This window comes from Manacus candei, unplaced genomic scaffold (genome assembly GCF_025592945.1).
Source record: "Manacus candei isolate 608988 ecotype Guabito, Panama unplaced genomic scaffold, ASM2559294v1 h1tg000197l, whole genome shotgun sequence".
Taxonomy (NCBI): Eukaryota; Metazoa; Chordata; class Aves; order Passeriformes; family Pipridae; genus Manacus; species Manacus candei.
Genome location: NW_026138245.1, coordinates 248052 through 261575, shown reverse-complemented (window position 1 = coordinate 261575; position 13524 = coordinate 248052). Strand labels below are relative to the sequence as shown.

The following is a 13524-nucleotide window of genomic DNA, read 5'->3' as shown; positions in this document are numbered from 1 at the left end:
CAGCTCCCGCTCTGTCCGGTCCCGGACAAACCCCAAAAGCCCCCGAACAAAGGACCCCCCGCCCTCCCCGCGGCCACCGCGGTGTCCCCGAGAGCCGCCCTCCCCCCACTGCCCCTGCCCAGCGCCTGCGGCTCCGCTCCAACCCACCCCATCCCGGGAGACACAGATGGGAATGGGGGGACACTGGGAAACAATTCCAACACCTCTTTTCAAACCTCTGACACCTGGTTCCCAGACATTCCCAAAGAAGGGGCTTCCCGTGGCCTCGAGCCAGGGACCCACCTTTGTATGGAACCAACTCCTGGAGAGACACGTTCCCATCCCTGTCCCCATTCCCATTCCTGGGGTTCCCATCCCTGTCCCCATTCCCATTCCTGGGGTTCCCATCCCTGTCCCCATTCCCACTTCCTGCTGTGCCAACCTGCTCCCAGTGTCTCCGTTCCTGTCCCCACTATCCCTATCCTGGTCTCCCATGTCCCCATTACCATTCCCAGTGTCTCAAATCCCATTCCTGGTGACTCCAACCTGCTCCCAATGTCCCCATTCCCATTCCTGGAGTTCCCATTTCCATTCCTGATGTCTGTAACCTACTCCCAGTGTCCCCATCCCTGTCCCCAATGTCCCCATCCCAGTCCCCCCCTGTCCCCATTCCTATTCCTGGTTCCCACAGAAGAACTGCCGGATGCTGGAGGAGGAGCCAGGATTTATTGCCCAAAGCAGGAGATTTTCACACCCAAATTAAAGCCTCAGGAATAATTGTGGTCCTGGGTTTCACACGGGAAAAAGCAGGAAGTTGATCCATCGGGAAGAGCCGCAGGGGGACCGGGGTGGGTGGGAGCAGCAGAATGAGCTCTGCCAGCAGCTCCTGCCTTTCCACAGGGAGAGGGAAGGGGCGGATCCAGCTCCAGGATCGCTCAGGCTGTGATTCCTGCTGGGATGAGAGTGGGGAAAGGAGTCACCATGTCCCTGTTCCCATCCCAGGGGATGGATCTGGCTGTGGAGCCCAGGGAGAGTAGGACCTGCTCCGGAATCCCACCTGATCCTGCTCTGTCCATCCCACCTTAATCCCACTCCATCCATCCCACCCTAATGCCACTCCAGAATCCAGCCCTGATCCCAGTCCACAAATTCCACCTGATCCCACTCTGGAATCCTGCCCTGAGCTGCAATCCCCTTCCAATCCCACTCCAACCATTAGGCCCCCATTCCCCTCTGGAATCCCGGCATCCATCCTGGGATCCCTGCACAGAGGATCTGGATCCACACACGCTGCTGGGACTCACTGGTGGGCGCGGGGTCGTATCCATTCCCCTCCCTCTTCCCTATGGAAAGAAAGTGGGATCAGCACCCGTGGCACAGGATCCCCGGAATGCTGCCGGGCGGATCCGTGCCCCTTGCCGACCCCCATCCCGGGAGTTACCGGATCGGAGCTTCCAGACACCGACTGCCACGAGGCCGATGATGATGATGATGGCAGCGATGACGGACACAGTGTCCTAGTTAGAACAGCTGGGACCGATTCCTCACTGGATGGTGTAGCCCAAAAGTGTGTATTCTATGGCCTTCCATGCCATTTTCCCAGGAACTGTTGTCGGGGGGGGAGGGGGCCTGCGAGGTGGAGGGGGTGTTCCTGTCCTCATACCCTTTTATGGAATTCCCCACTCTGGCAATCTTCATATCCTTTTATGGAATTCCCCGCTCTGAGGGAACGAACTGAGCATCCTTTTATGGAATTCCCCGCTCTGAGGGAACGACTGACCATTCCTGCCTGAACTGGAGAATATATAAACCTGGAGTTTCAGAGCCTTTCCACCACTCGTGGGATCGAGAGGAAGGCTGCAGCTCACCACTCTCAACCAGACTGAGACCACCACCCTCAACTGGACTGCAATCACCTCTTCTGACCAGACTGCAACAGCTCTCCCACCAGCAGGTGTTTTCCCCTCTCCCTTTACTTTGGACTCGGGGGGGGGCCCAAGGAAAACCACTTTGTTCATGCCCCAGGGTGCTGGGTTATACATTTGGGTTTTGTGGATTTAAACCAATTGCTTGTCTGTATAATCAGACTTATTGGGCAAGGGGGGCCCAAGGGGGGCCCAAGGGGGCTGGTCCAGGGGGGGAAGGGCTGCAGGGGGCGGATCCCGGAGGAGGAAACCCGCCAAAAGCGGCGGCCCAGCCGAGGGAGGAGCCGAGCGGGAGCACAAAGAAGAGCAGCCAAAAGGTCCTGGCGGTGGCTGGGCAATGGCGGGGGGGACGAGAGCGGTTTGGGGGCCCCCGTGAGAGCCGGGGGGGAACCCCGGTAGCCGCGGAGTGGGGAGAGCAGAGAGGGGCGATCCCAGAGCTGGGGGACCCCCGGAATGCTGGAGGGGGGGAGCAGAGAGGGAGTGCCGGGCCCCTTAAGCGGAGGTCCCGGAGAGGGGGAAGGCCTTGGAGTGTGGAGAGGAGGGGGGGCCTTGAGGCGGGGTGGGAGCCGAGAGCGCCAAGAGGTTTGCGAGGGTGGGAGCCGAGAGAGGAGGGCCGGCCGGCCCCGGGAGGCAGAGTGGGGAGAAGTGAGCCCTGGGACCCCCCTGGCAACACTAAAGGGGACCCCGGAGAGTGGGAACCCCCTGGAGCCGCGGGACCCCCAGCAGCCCAGAGAAGGGGGACCCCCAATGCAGGCAGAAGTGCCATCAGACCAGACAGGGGGGACCCCCCTAACCCCAGAGAGCAGAGAGGGGGAACACCTGCGAGGGGTTTTTGGGCTGATTGTTGGTGTTTTGGGGGGTTTTTATGGGCACAAGATGCCCGGTGAGTCCTAGAGCTGGACTTGGGCAGGAGGAACCCCCAAGGCAACACGCTCACCCCTTGTTTCCCCCCTTCCCATCAGGATTTCTGCTTCCCAAAGCTTGGGCGGATGGAGGAGGAGGCTGCGAGGAAGAGGAAGATGCCTTGGGCCCCCCAGGCAGGTGAGGAGGAAGTCAGTGCCCCTTTGGGTGGGTCTTTTGTCTTTTGTGGCCGTCCTGCCGGGGCCGGAGTTGGGGGTGCTCCGTCACCAGACGATCCACAGTGGGGAACGGCCCTACACGTGTGGGGAGTGTGGGAAGAGCTTCAAACGGAGCTCCCACCTCCTCAGCCACCAGACGATCCACAGTGGGGAAGGGCCCTACATGTGTGAGGAGTGTGGGAAGAGCTTCAAACAGAGCTCCCACCTCCTCAGACACCAGATGATCCACAGTGGGGAAAGGCCCTACATGTGTGAGGAATGTGGGAAGAGCTTCAATCAGATCTCCGCCCTGCGCCGACACCAGATGATCCACAGTGGGGAACGGCCCTACACGTGTGGGGAATGTGGGAAGAGCTTCAAATTGAGCTCCACCCTGCGCCAACACCAGATGATCCACAGTGGGAACGGCCCTACATGTGTGGGGAGTGTGGGAAGAGCTTCAGGGACAGCTCCAGCCTTTGCAAACACCGTTGCATCCACACCAGGGAATGGCCCTACAAGTGCTTGGAATGTGGGAAGAGCTTCTGCACAAGCACCAAGCTGCTCAGCCACCAGCACATCCCCACTAGGGAACAGCCCTACACGTGTAGGGAATGTGGGACAGCTCCACCCTCTACACCCACCTTCGCATCCACATCAGGGAGAGGCCTCACAAGTGTGGGGAGTGTGGGAAGAGCTTCAGGGACAGCTCTGCCTTGACCTCCCACCAACGGACCCACCGGTAAGAGAAGCCCCGAGTGCCCCGACTGCGGGAAGAGCTTCGGCCGCTGCTCCAACTCCATCAGCCATGGGAGGACCCGCGTTGGATGATCCACAGGGACCCCCGTTGGGGACAGCCCTGGTGTGCTGGTTTAAAGGTAAACCAGCAGGGGAAATGACAGCGGTGACCCCTAGAATGGGATGGAACACCTGGAATGGGAATGAGAATGCCTGGAATGGGAATGGGGACATCAGGAATGGGATGGGGACAATAGTAGTGGGATGGGAAAAACAGGAATGGAAATGGGAACACCTGGAATGGGAATTGGGACATTGGGAGCAGACTGGGGACACTAGGAATGGGAATGCGGGCAGCAGGAATGGGAATGGGGACATGTGGAATGGGGAGGGAACACCTGGAATGGGAATGGGAACACCTGGAATGGGAATGGGGACACCTGGAATGGGAATGGGAACACCTGGAATGGGAATGGAGACACCTGGAACGGGAATGGGAACACCAGGAATGGGAATGGGAACACATGGAATGGAAATGGGGACACCTGGAATGGAAATGGGAACACCTGGAATGGAAATGGGGACACCTGGAATGGAAATGGGAACACCTGGAATGGGAATGGGAACAACTGAATTGGAATGGAGACACCTGGAATGGGAACACCAGGAATGGGAATGGGAACACCTGGAATGGAAATGGGGACACCAGGAATGGGAATGGGAACACCTGGAATGGGAATGGGAACAACTGGAATTGGAATGGAGACACATGGAATGGGAACACCTGGAATAGGGATGGGAACACCTGGAATGGAAATGGGGACACCAGGAATGGGAACACCTGGAATGGAAATGGGAACACCAGGAATGGGAATTGGAACACCTGGAATTGGAATGGAGACACATGGAATGGGAACACCTGGAATAGGGATGGGAACACCTGGAATGGAAATGGGGACACCAGGAATGGGAACACCTGGAATGGAAATGGGAACACCAGGAATGGGAATGGGAACACCTGGAATTGGAACGGAGACACCTGGAATGGGAACACCAGGAATGGGAATGGGAACACCTGGAATGGAAATGGGGACAGCAGGAATGGGAATGGGAACACCTGGAATGGAAATGGGGACACCTGGAATGGGAACACCTGGAATGGAAATGGGGACACCTGGAATGGGAACACCTGGAATGGGAATGGAAACACCTGGAATGGAAATGGGAACACCTGGAATTGGAATGGAGACACATGGAATGGGAACACCTGGAATGGAAATGGGAACACCAGTAATGGGAATGGGAACACCTGGAATGGAAATGGGGACACCTGGAGTGGGAACACCTGGAATGGGAATGGGAACACCTGGAATGGAAATGGGGACACCAGGAATGGGAATGGGGACATCAGGAATGGGAATGGGGACACCTGGACTGGGAATCGGAAAATTGGGAATGGGAATGGGAACATTGGGAGCAGGTTGGGGACACCAGGAATGGGAATGGGAACACCTGGAATTGGAATGGGAACACCTGGAATGGGAATGGGAACATTGGGAGTAGACTGGGGACACCAGGAATGGGAATGGGAACACCTGGGATTGGAATGGGGACACCTGGAATGGGAATGGGAACATTGGGAGCAGTTTGGGGACACCAGGAATGGGAATGGGAACACCTGGGATTGGAATGGGGACACCTGGAATGGGAATGGGAACATTGGGAGCAGACTGAGCACACCAGGAATTGGCATGGGGACTTCTGGAAGGGAATGGAGACAACAGGAATGGTAATAGGGAAAACAGAGGTGGGATGGGAACACCTGGAATGGGAATGGGGACAATAGGAATGGGAATGGAGACACCTGGAATATGAATGGGAACACCAAGAACTGGGAATGGGGAAAACAGAAGTGGGATGTGAACACCAGGAACGGGAGTAGGGACAATAGGAATGGGAATGGAGACACCTAGAATGGGATGGAACACCTGGAATGGGAATTGGAACACATGGAATGGGAATGGGAACACCTGGAATGGGATGGGAACAACTAGAACGGGATGGGAACACCTGGAACAGGAATGCAAACCCGTGGAATGGGAATGGGAACAGCCGGGCCCGGGCTGTGTCCCTGGGGAAACAGGAGGCCAGGCCCAAAAGAGTTAACTGAGAAATTGGGGCCTGCTAACAAGCTACCAACATCCAAGACCATCTGTGCTCGTTCTGTTCTACTGACTGGAGCAAAACTTCAGAGAATAGTACAGGAACATGTCCTAGGCCTCGAGGGGATAAATTAGAGAGACAGCAGGATCAGGGAGACATTGGAATAGGAGGAATAGGCCGGGAGCCAGGGCTTTTTCCAAGCTTCAGTGAGCGGGTCAAGAAGAATGGAAGAGAAGGAAGGTCAAGCTGAGGAAGATGAGTTGAAGCCCCCAGAGCCATGGAGGAAGAGTGGAAGTACCCTCAGGATTGAGGGCCAAGAGAAACACCGCCCCAAGCCCCGCCTGAGCTCCACCTCTACTCCGCCTGTTATTAATATGCAGAGATAGATGTTGTAATCACTTGAATATGCATTTAATCCCAGCTGAAGATTGCATAAAAATGCTGATTTTGTGTGAAGCCTTGGAGCAAGTTTGTCCAGCGCCAGCTGGCTTGCTCCCAACGTTGAATAAACAAATACCTTGCTGCTTAAAGATAAAAAAGTCTCTGAGCAGTTTCTCGGACCGATTTTTCGCATTCAGCGCCCAGTCAGTCCCAGGATGATCCCAGTCACTCCTGGTCTCTCCCAGTTGCTCCCAGTTTCCTCCATGTGGTCCCACTCATTCCCAGTTGCCCCCAGAAGCTTCCAGCATGATCCCAGTTGCTCACAACCACTTCCAGTCATCCCCAGTGCACTCCCAGTTGCTCCCAGTATGATCCCAATCACCTCCTGCATGATCCCACTCACTCCTGCTATGATCCCAGGATGACCCCAGTCACCCTCAGTGTGGTCTCAGTTGCTCCCAGCATGGGCCAAGCTTCTCCCACTGTGATCCCAGGATGATCCCAGTTGTCCCCATCATGGTCCCAGTTGCTCCCAGTTGCCCCTAGCACAGATCCAGTCACTCCAAGTATGATCCTAGTCCTCCCTCCTGACAGTCCCAGTCAATCCCAGTTGCTTCTACTGTAGATCCAGTCACTCAGAATTCCTTCCAGTTGCCCCCAGCCTGGTCCTAATTCCCCTTCACGTAGTCCCAGTCACTCCCAGTATGGTCCCAGTCACCCCCACCATGGTTGCAGACACTCCCAGGATATCCCAGTAGAGCCCTCAGCATGCTCCTAGTCCTTCCCAGTCACTCCCAGTTGCCCCAGTATCATTTCAGTTTCCACCAGTATGATCCCAGTGACTCCAAGGCACTCCCACTATATCCTATGTGGCCTCCAGTTGCTCCCAGTACCCCTCAGTGTGGTCCCAGTTGCGCCCAGTATAATCCCTGTTGCCCCAGTTCTGGTCCTGGAGGGTCCCCGTGTGCTCAGATCCTGCTCCCGGGGGGTCCTGCTGGGTCCCAGTCCTGGTCCCAGTGTATCCTGGTGTCCCAGTCCATCCCAGTCCATCCCAGTCCATCCCAGTCTGTCCCAGTCCATCCCAGTCCATCCCAGTCCCTCCCAGTCCATCCCAGTCAGTCCCAATCCATCCCAGTCCATCCCAGTCCCTCCCAGTCCATCCCAGTCAGTCCCAATCCATCCCAGTCTGTCCCAGTCCATCCCAGTCAGTCCCAATCCATCCCAGTCTGTCCCAGTCCATCCCAGTCAGTCCCAGTCCCTCCCAGTCCATCCCAGTCCCTCCCAGTCCATCCCAGTCCCTTCCCAGCCGTTTCCCAGGTCCTGCCCCCCCGCCCCCCAAGATGCTGACGGGGTCGGGGCTCCGTCTTTGGCTTCGTCTCCCTGGGCCTGCCTGGAATGAAGGGGCCGCTGGGACACTGCGGGACCTCCTGAGACCAAAGGAACCCTGGGAGAATTTGGATACTCCTGGAATCAAGGCACAATTGGGACACTGCAGGGCCCTATGGAAAAAAAGGAACCTTGTGACACTGCGGAATTCCTGGAATCCAGGGGCCTTTGGGACATGGGGGCCTCATGGAACCAAAGGAACCCTGAGGTGTTTCAGAAGGTCATGGAATCAAGGGGCCACTGGGACACTGCAGGGCCTCTGGGAATTAAAGGAACACTGGGACACTGGGGCAGGACATCCCCCTGCAATGGCACCAAGACAATGCCCCATTTGCAAAGGGGTCAGTGCTGAGCTGAGAGGGGGCCAGGCCAAGGCAGGAGATGTTGGACCCCAGACTGGTTTCACCCCAAATGAAGCCCCTGATGGTGAGGGAACCCCTGGAGTCCAAGGCCTGTCAGTCCATGGGTTTCTACCAGAAAGGGCCAGTCCCCTTTCCCAGGGGCAGGTTCTTCCAACAGAACCCTTCTTGGGGGTGTGTGGAGATTCCTGCCTTGGCTGGGGACCCCCCAAGGTCACTGCTGGAGGTTGAGAGCAGAGATCTCCCCACGAGCGCTGTTCTGGGGGAGTGTCAGAGACTGGAACAGTTAATGATTTCTGCATTCTAAGAGACTTCTGCAGGCTTTTGACTTTCTGATGGGCAGCTGGGCCCATCCCCCCTCCTCCAGTGCAGAAGATGTCAAGCCCCCAAAAGGCGGGAAGAGCCGAGTTTACCACGCCCTCCACATGAACTCCGCGCCAAAAAGGGGGACACCCCCCTATGGAAACAACTCCCCGCCTTGGGGAGGTGCAAAGGATATGGATATTGACTGGTGACTTTGGGGGTTTGGGGGGGATTTTTCCTTCTTCTCCCCCCACCGCCTGCGGATCCAGACCATTGCTTTTTACATGGCTGGATCCAGTGGGCGGTGACTATTTACGTTTTTACCACTCTCTTCTTTTCTTCTTTCTTGCTCTCCCTTACTCTTACCCTGTCTTTCTCTCCCCTATGCATTTTTCTCCTCCCCCGAAAGGTTGGCCTTGTTATATGACAGCCCCCAAAATGCTGGCACACCTGTTGATACAAAATTGTTCAAATAAACCTTGTCAATATGTTTTCAGACACCGATTATTCAGTGTTGTTTCACTTTAATCCACCCCAAGGGAATTATTGATAAAACCTGAGTTACCCCCCCGCCTTTTTCCTGGGGGGGGTCGTAACAGTCACTGCTGTCCCTGTGATGTCACTGCTGTCCCTGTGATGTCACTGCTGTCCCTGTGATGTCACTGCTGTGACTGTGATGTCACTGCTGTCTTTGTGATGTCACTGCTGTCTCTGTGATGTCACCAATGTCCTTGTGATGTCACTGATGTCTCTTTCATGTCACTGCTGTCTCTGTGATGTCACCGCTGTGTCTGTGATGTCGCTACTGTCTCTGTGATGTCACTGATTTCCCTGTGATGTCACTGCTGTCTCTGTGCCTGTGCCTGTGATGTCACCGATGTCTCTGTGATGTCACTGCTGTCCCTGTGATGTCACCAATTTCTCTTCAACCAGATTGCAACCACCACTGTCAATCAGACTGTGACCACCACTCTCGACCCAACTGCAACCACCACTCTTGACCAGACTGCACCACCACTCTCACCAACAGGGTTTTTTTCCCCTCTCCCTTTACTTTGGGCTCAGGGGGCCCAACAAACACCACTCTGTTCATGCCCCAGGGTGCTGGGTTATACATTTGGGTTTTGTGGGTTAAAACCAACTGTTTGTCTGTATAATCAGACTTATAGTATTATTTTATTAAATTGTTATTCTGATTTATAATCTCTCCTTTGAGTTGAGTTCATTTCCCCTGCTGGTTTCCTTTTAAACCAGCACAATCAGACTGCTCAAACTACCGTGGTATTACTCTGCTCCCCATTGCTGGCAAAATCCTGGCAAGAATACTCTTGATCAGATTAATATCTGCTATAGCAGAAGGAATTCTCCCTGAAAGCCAGTGTGGTTTAAGAGCCAACAGGAGCCCCACAGACATGGGATTTGTTCTCAGACAACTGCAAGAGAAGTGCAGGGAACAGAACAAAGGTCTCTATGGAACCTTTGTTGACCTCACCAAGGCTTTCGATACTGTGAGCAGGAAAGGTCTGTGGTAGATTTTGGAACGTTTAGGTTGTCCCCCCGAGTTGCTTAAAATGATCATCTCACTCCATGAGGATCAGCACGGCCAAGTCAGATATGGCAATGCACTTTCTGAGCCCTTTCTAATAACCAATGGTGTGAAACAAGGCTGGGTTCTCGCTCCAACCCTATTCACAATCTTTTCCAGCAGGATGCTCCAAAGGGCCACGGCAGACCTCGATGATCAGGACGGGATCCACATCCGATACCGTACTGATGGAAGCCCTTTCAACCAAAGGCAACTGAAGGCCCACACCAAGACCTTAAACCATCTTGTCCAGGAGCTGCTTTATGCTGATGACGCCGCCCTCGTCGCTCACACAGAAGCAGCTCTGCAGCGTTTAACATCCTGCTGTGCTGAGGCTGCTGAGCTCTTTGGGCTGGAAGTCAGCTTAAAGAAAACAGAAGTTCTCCATCAACCTGCACCTCAGGAAGTCTTCCATCATCCCCATATCACTATTGGCCAATCAGAGCTCAAATCAGTCCAGCAGTTTAATTACCTTGGCAGCCTCATCTCCTCGGATGGTGAGATTGACGGAGAGATGGACAACAGGTTAGCAAAGGCATAGAGAGCTTTCCAAAAACTCCATAAAAGAGTTTGGTGTAATAAACACTTGAAGAAAAGCACAAAGATCAGTGTTTACAGAGCCATTGTGCTGTCTACTCTCTTATATGGGTCCGAATCCTGGGTCATCTACAGCCACCACCTGCGACTCCTGGAACGCTTCCATCAACGCTGCCTCCGTACAATCCTAAACATCCACTGGTCAGATGATGTGACCAATCCATCTGTTCTAGAACAGACAGCAGTCACAAGCATTGAGGCCATGTTGCTGAGAACACAGCTGTGCTGGGCAGGGCACGTCTCCAGGATGAAGGACCAACCACCCCCTCCCTAAGATCGTGCTCTGTGGTGAACTTGCCACCGGCTGCCGCAAGAGAGGAGCCCCGAAGAGGAGATACAGGGACTGCCTGAAACAACATCTCAGCCTTGGCCATATTGATCTCCATCACTGGTCTACTCTGGCCTCCAGTCGGGAGGTCTGGAGACACCCCATCTCTAACGCTGCTGCTTCCTTTGAGAACGCAGCAGGATCAGCATCGAGGAGAAAAGACAACGCAGAAAGAACCGTGTCCTGTCCATCCCATCCAAGGAGTCTTTCTGCTCTGCCTTTTGCAACTGGACGTGTCTATCTCGTATTGACCTCTTTAGCCACCAGTGTGCTTGTAGCAAATGTGGGCAGAGCCCTTCCCAAATCTTCTTTCACAAAGCCCAGCCATGATTTTGGATATTAATTTGGGAGTCTGGACTCATTGGTTTATTTGGTTCTGGAACTAGTATTTGGTTTATTTGGTTTTGGAAACAGGTATTTGGTTTCTTTTTTATTATGGGTACTTCAGGTTGCAAAGAAAGAATCTTGAAGAAATCCTTTCTGGTATTTTGGATATTAACTTGTGATTTCTGGACACACAAGTTGATTTGTTTTGGAAACTGGTATTTGGTTTATTTTGTATTCTTGAACCATAGGAAACAAATTGGGACCCACTTGGAGGGACAAAGCTGTTGATGCTCCAGGGGTTCCAGAACCCTGAGGATTCCAGTGCCCACTGAAAGTGTTATTCAGGGAGATCCTCTCAGTCCCTGGATGCGGGGAGTTCCAAGCAAGATCCCTGGGATTTTATTAAGACATTAAAAGGTTTATAAAAGGTTTATAAAACGTATATAAAGGTATAAAAAGATATATAAAAGGTGGACGTAACCAACATAGAAATGGAGCTCTATAATGTAATATGATTGACTTATAAAAAGTTGTGATAGAACTGTAAAAGAAGAGGTGTGATGGCTCAGAGCTTTTTGGGCTGCCCAGGGAGGTGGTGGAGTCACCGTCCCTGGAGGTGTTTAAGCAAAGACTGGCCATGGCACTGAGTGCCGTGCTCTGCTTGACGTGCTGGGGATGGGGCGTAGGCTGGATGCCGGTTGATCTCACAAGTCTCTGCCAAGCTCAGGGACTCTGGGCTTCTGTGCCACCCCAGCCTTTGGGGACAGCGTGCTGGTGGCTCAGAGGCTCCGTCCTTGCCTTGCCTTGCCCATCTCCTGGCTGCCAGGCAAGGGCCTTGTGACATCAGAGCCTCTGTGGAACAGCGCGGGGGCTGAAAAGTGTCAGTGCTGCGTCCCCGTGCCCAGAGCCTGGGCAGAAGTCGGCTGGCAGGGACGGGCAGAGACTGTGCAGAGGTGTCAGCTCGTCCCGCAGCAGCACCATGCCCAGCCAGGGCATCTCCTGGCTCCTCAGGCTCTCGGTGCTCCTGCTCTTGCCTGGCCCACTGGAGCCTTGCAGCCGTGCCACAGGTGCCATTGCTGAGAACCGGGGTTTGCCTTGGATGGCCCCTTGCCAGAAAAGGCAGGAGAGGCTGGAGAGAGGGGAAGGAGGGGGGTCAGGCCGCTGGGATGGTGCCGGCGGGCCGTGAGCCCCAAGCCAGCAAGGCCTTGGGCCCACCCGGTGTCAGGGGAGGACTGAGAGCCCCCAGGGAGGAGGAAAGCTGGGCAGGCCCCAAGGCTCCTGGGCCTCTTCCTTGGCAGCCCTTTGGCCAAGGCCCCCAGGCAGAGGTGGGGCTCAGCCCCTGCCCAGCAATGGGGCACAGGCTGAGCCCCAGGGACACCAGACCCAGGCGGCCTGAGCTCTTCTTCCTGCAGCGTCTGCCTGGGGCAGCCCAGCCAGGCCTGAGTCTCTCCAGGAGAGGCCAAGCCCAGCCAGAGAGGGCTCAGCCCTCTGAGGCTGCACTCACTGCAAAGGGAACAAAACATTGGCCCAGAGGACATCCTGCCCCCAAATGGAGAACTGGAAAGGTGAAGAAGAAAAAAGTCACCCCCCTCCATTCTTCAAGAAATGTTCAGATCTCTTTCCTAAAAGCATCCAGCACTCGGGTCACCCAATTTTCTCTCTGACAAGGGGTTTTCCATTGTTCCACGCAATTCCCAGCCTGCCCAGTGTTGGAGAACATAAAGCTGAGTGGGAACAATTTCAAGCATGGCACAGAATTTACAACCCAGAATGAGACATTCTACACCTGAATGGATATTACTCCACTGGACTTTACCTTATTATACTGGATATGACATCACCCTGGATTGGACAGTTCATCCCCAGTTATCCCCAGTTGTCCCCGGTTTATTATTGTACTGTTATACTGTTGTCTGTACCCCAGTTGTTGTTTTTAAATTATCCACCATATTGTCTCCCTCATCCCCTCACAGTTTTCCCCTGTTTTCCCGCTCCCCTGCGCCTGATTGGCCACTAAGTGCTGCAGTGCAGGGAGAGCTGCCATTGGCCCGTTTCCCCGGTTACATCAAAACTCCTCCCCTCCTTGCCCGGTTACCCAATCACGTTCATCCCTGAGCTGTCAGTCTTATGCTCCTCCCTAGTCCAAACTCCACCCTTGAACCTGCCCTATATAAGTTACTGTTACCCCCAATAAAATCGGCATTGCTTCACGGGACCTCTGCTGTGTCCTGAACCCTTTTTGCAGTGCCGCGTCCCCATTCCTTTGCCCCGCTGGTCGTGGCAGCCCAGGATCACTTTTGGGGTCCCAACCCCCACTTTTTCCCCCCTCTCCCACCCCTTACACATCATTCCCCCAATCCCCAGCCCCCTCATGCTCAGTTTGGGGGTCCCACCC

At 54.6% G+C, this 13524-nt stretch overlaps 2 protein-coding genes across 2 annotated transcripts in view; one reads left to right on the top strand and one right to left on the bottom strand.

Moving 5' to 3' along the window:
- LOC127464165 (uncharacterized) overlaps nucleotides 1-13524 on the bottom strand; it is a 348813-nt gene that overhangs the window by 238187 nt on the left and 97102 nt on the right. The window lies entirely within an intron of this gene.
- LOC127464161 (zinc finger protein 501-like) overlaps nucleotides 1-13524 on the top strand; it is a gene marked incomplete at its 3' end in the record, with an annotated part of 84187 nt that overhangs the window by 60931 nt on the left and 9732 nt on the right.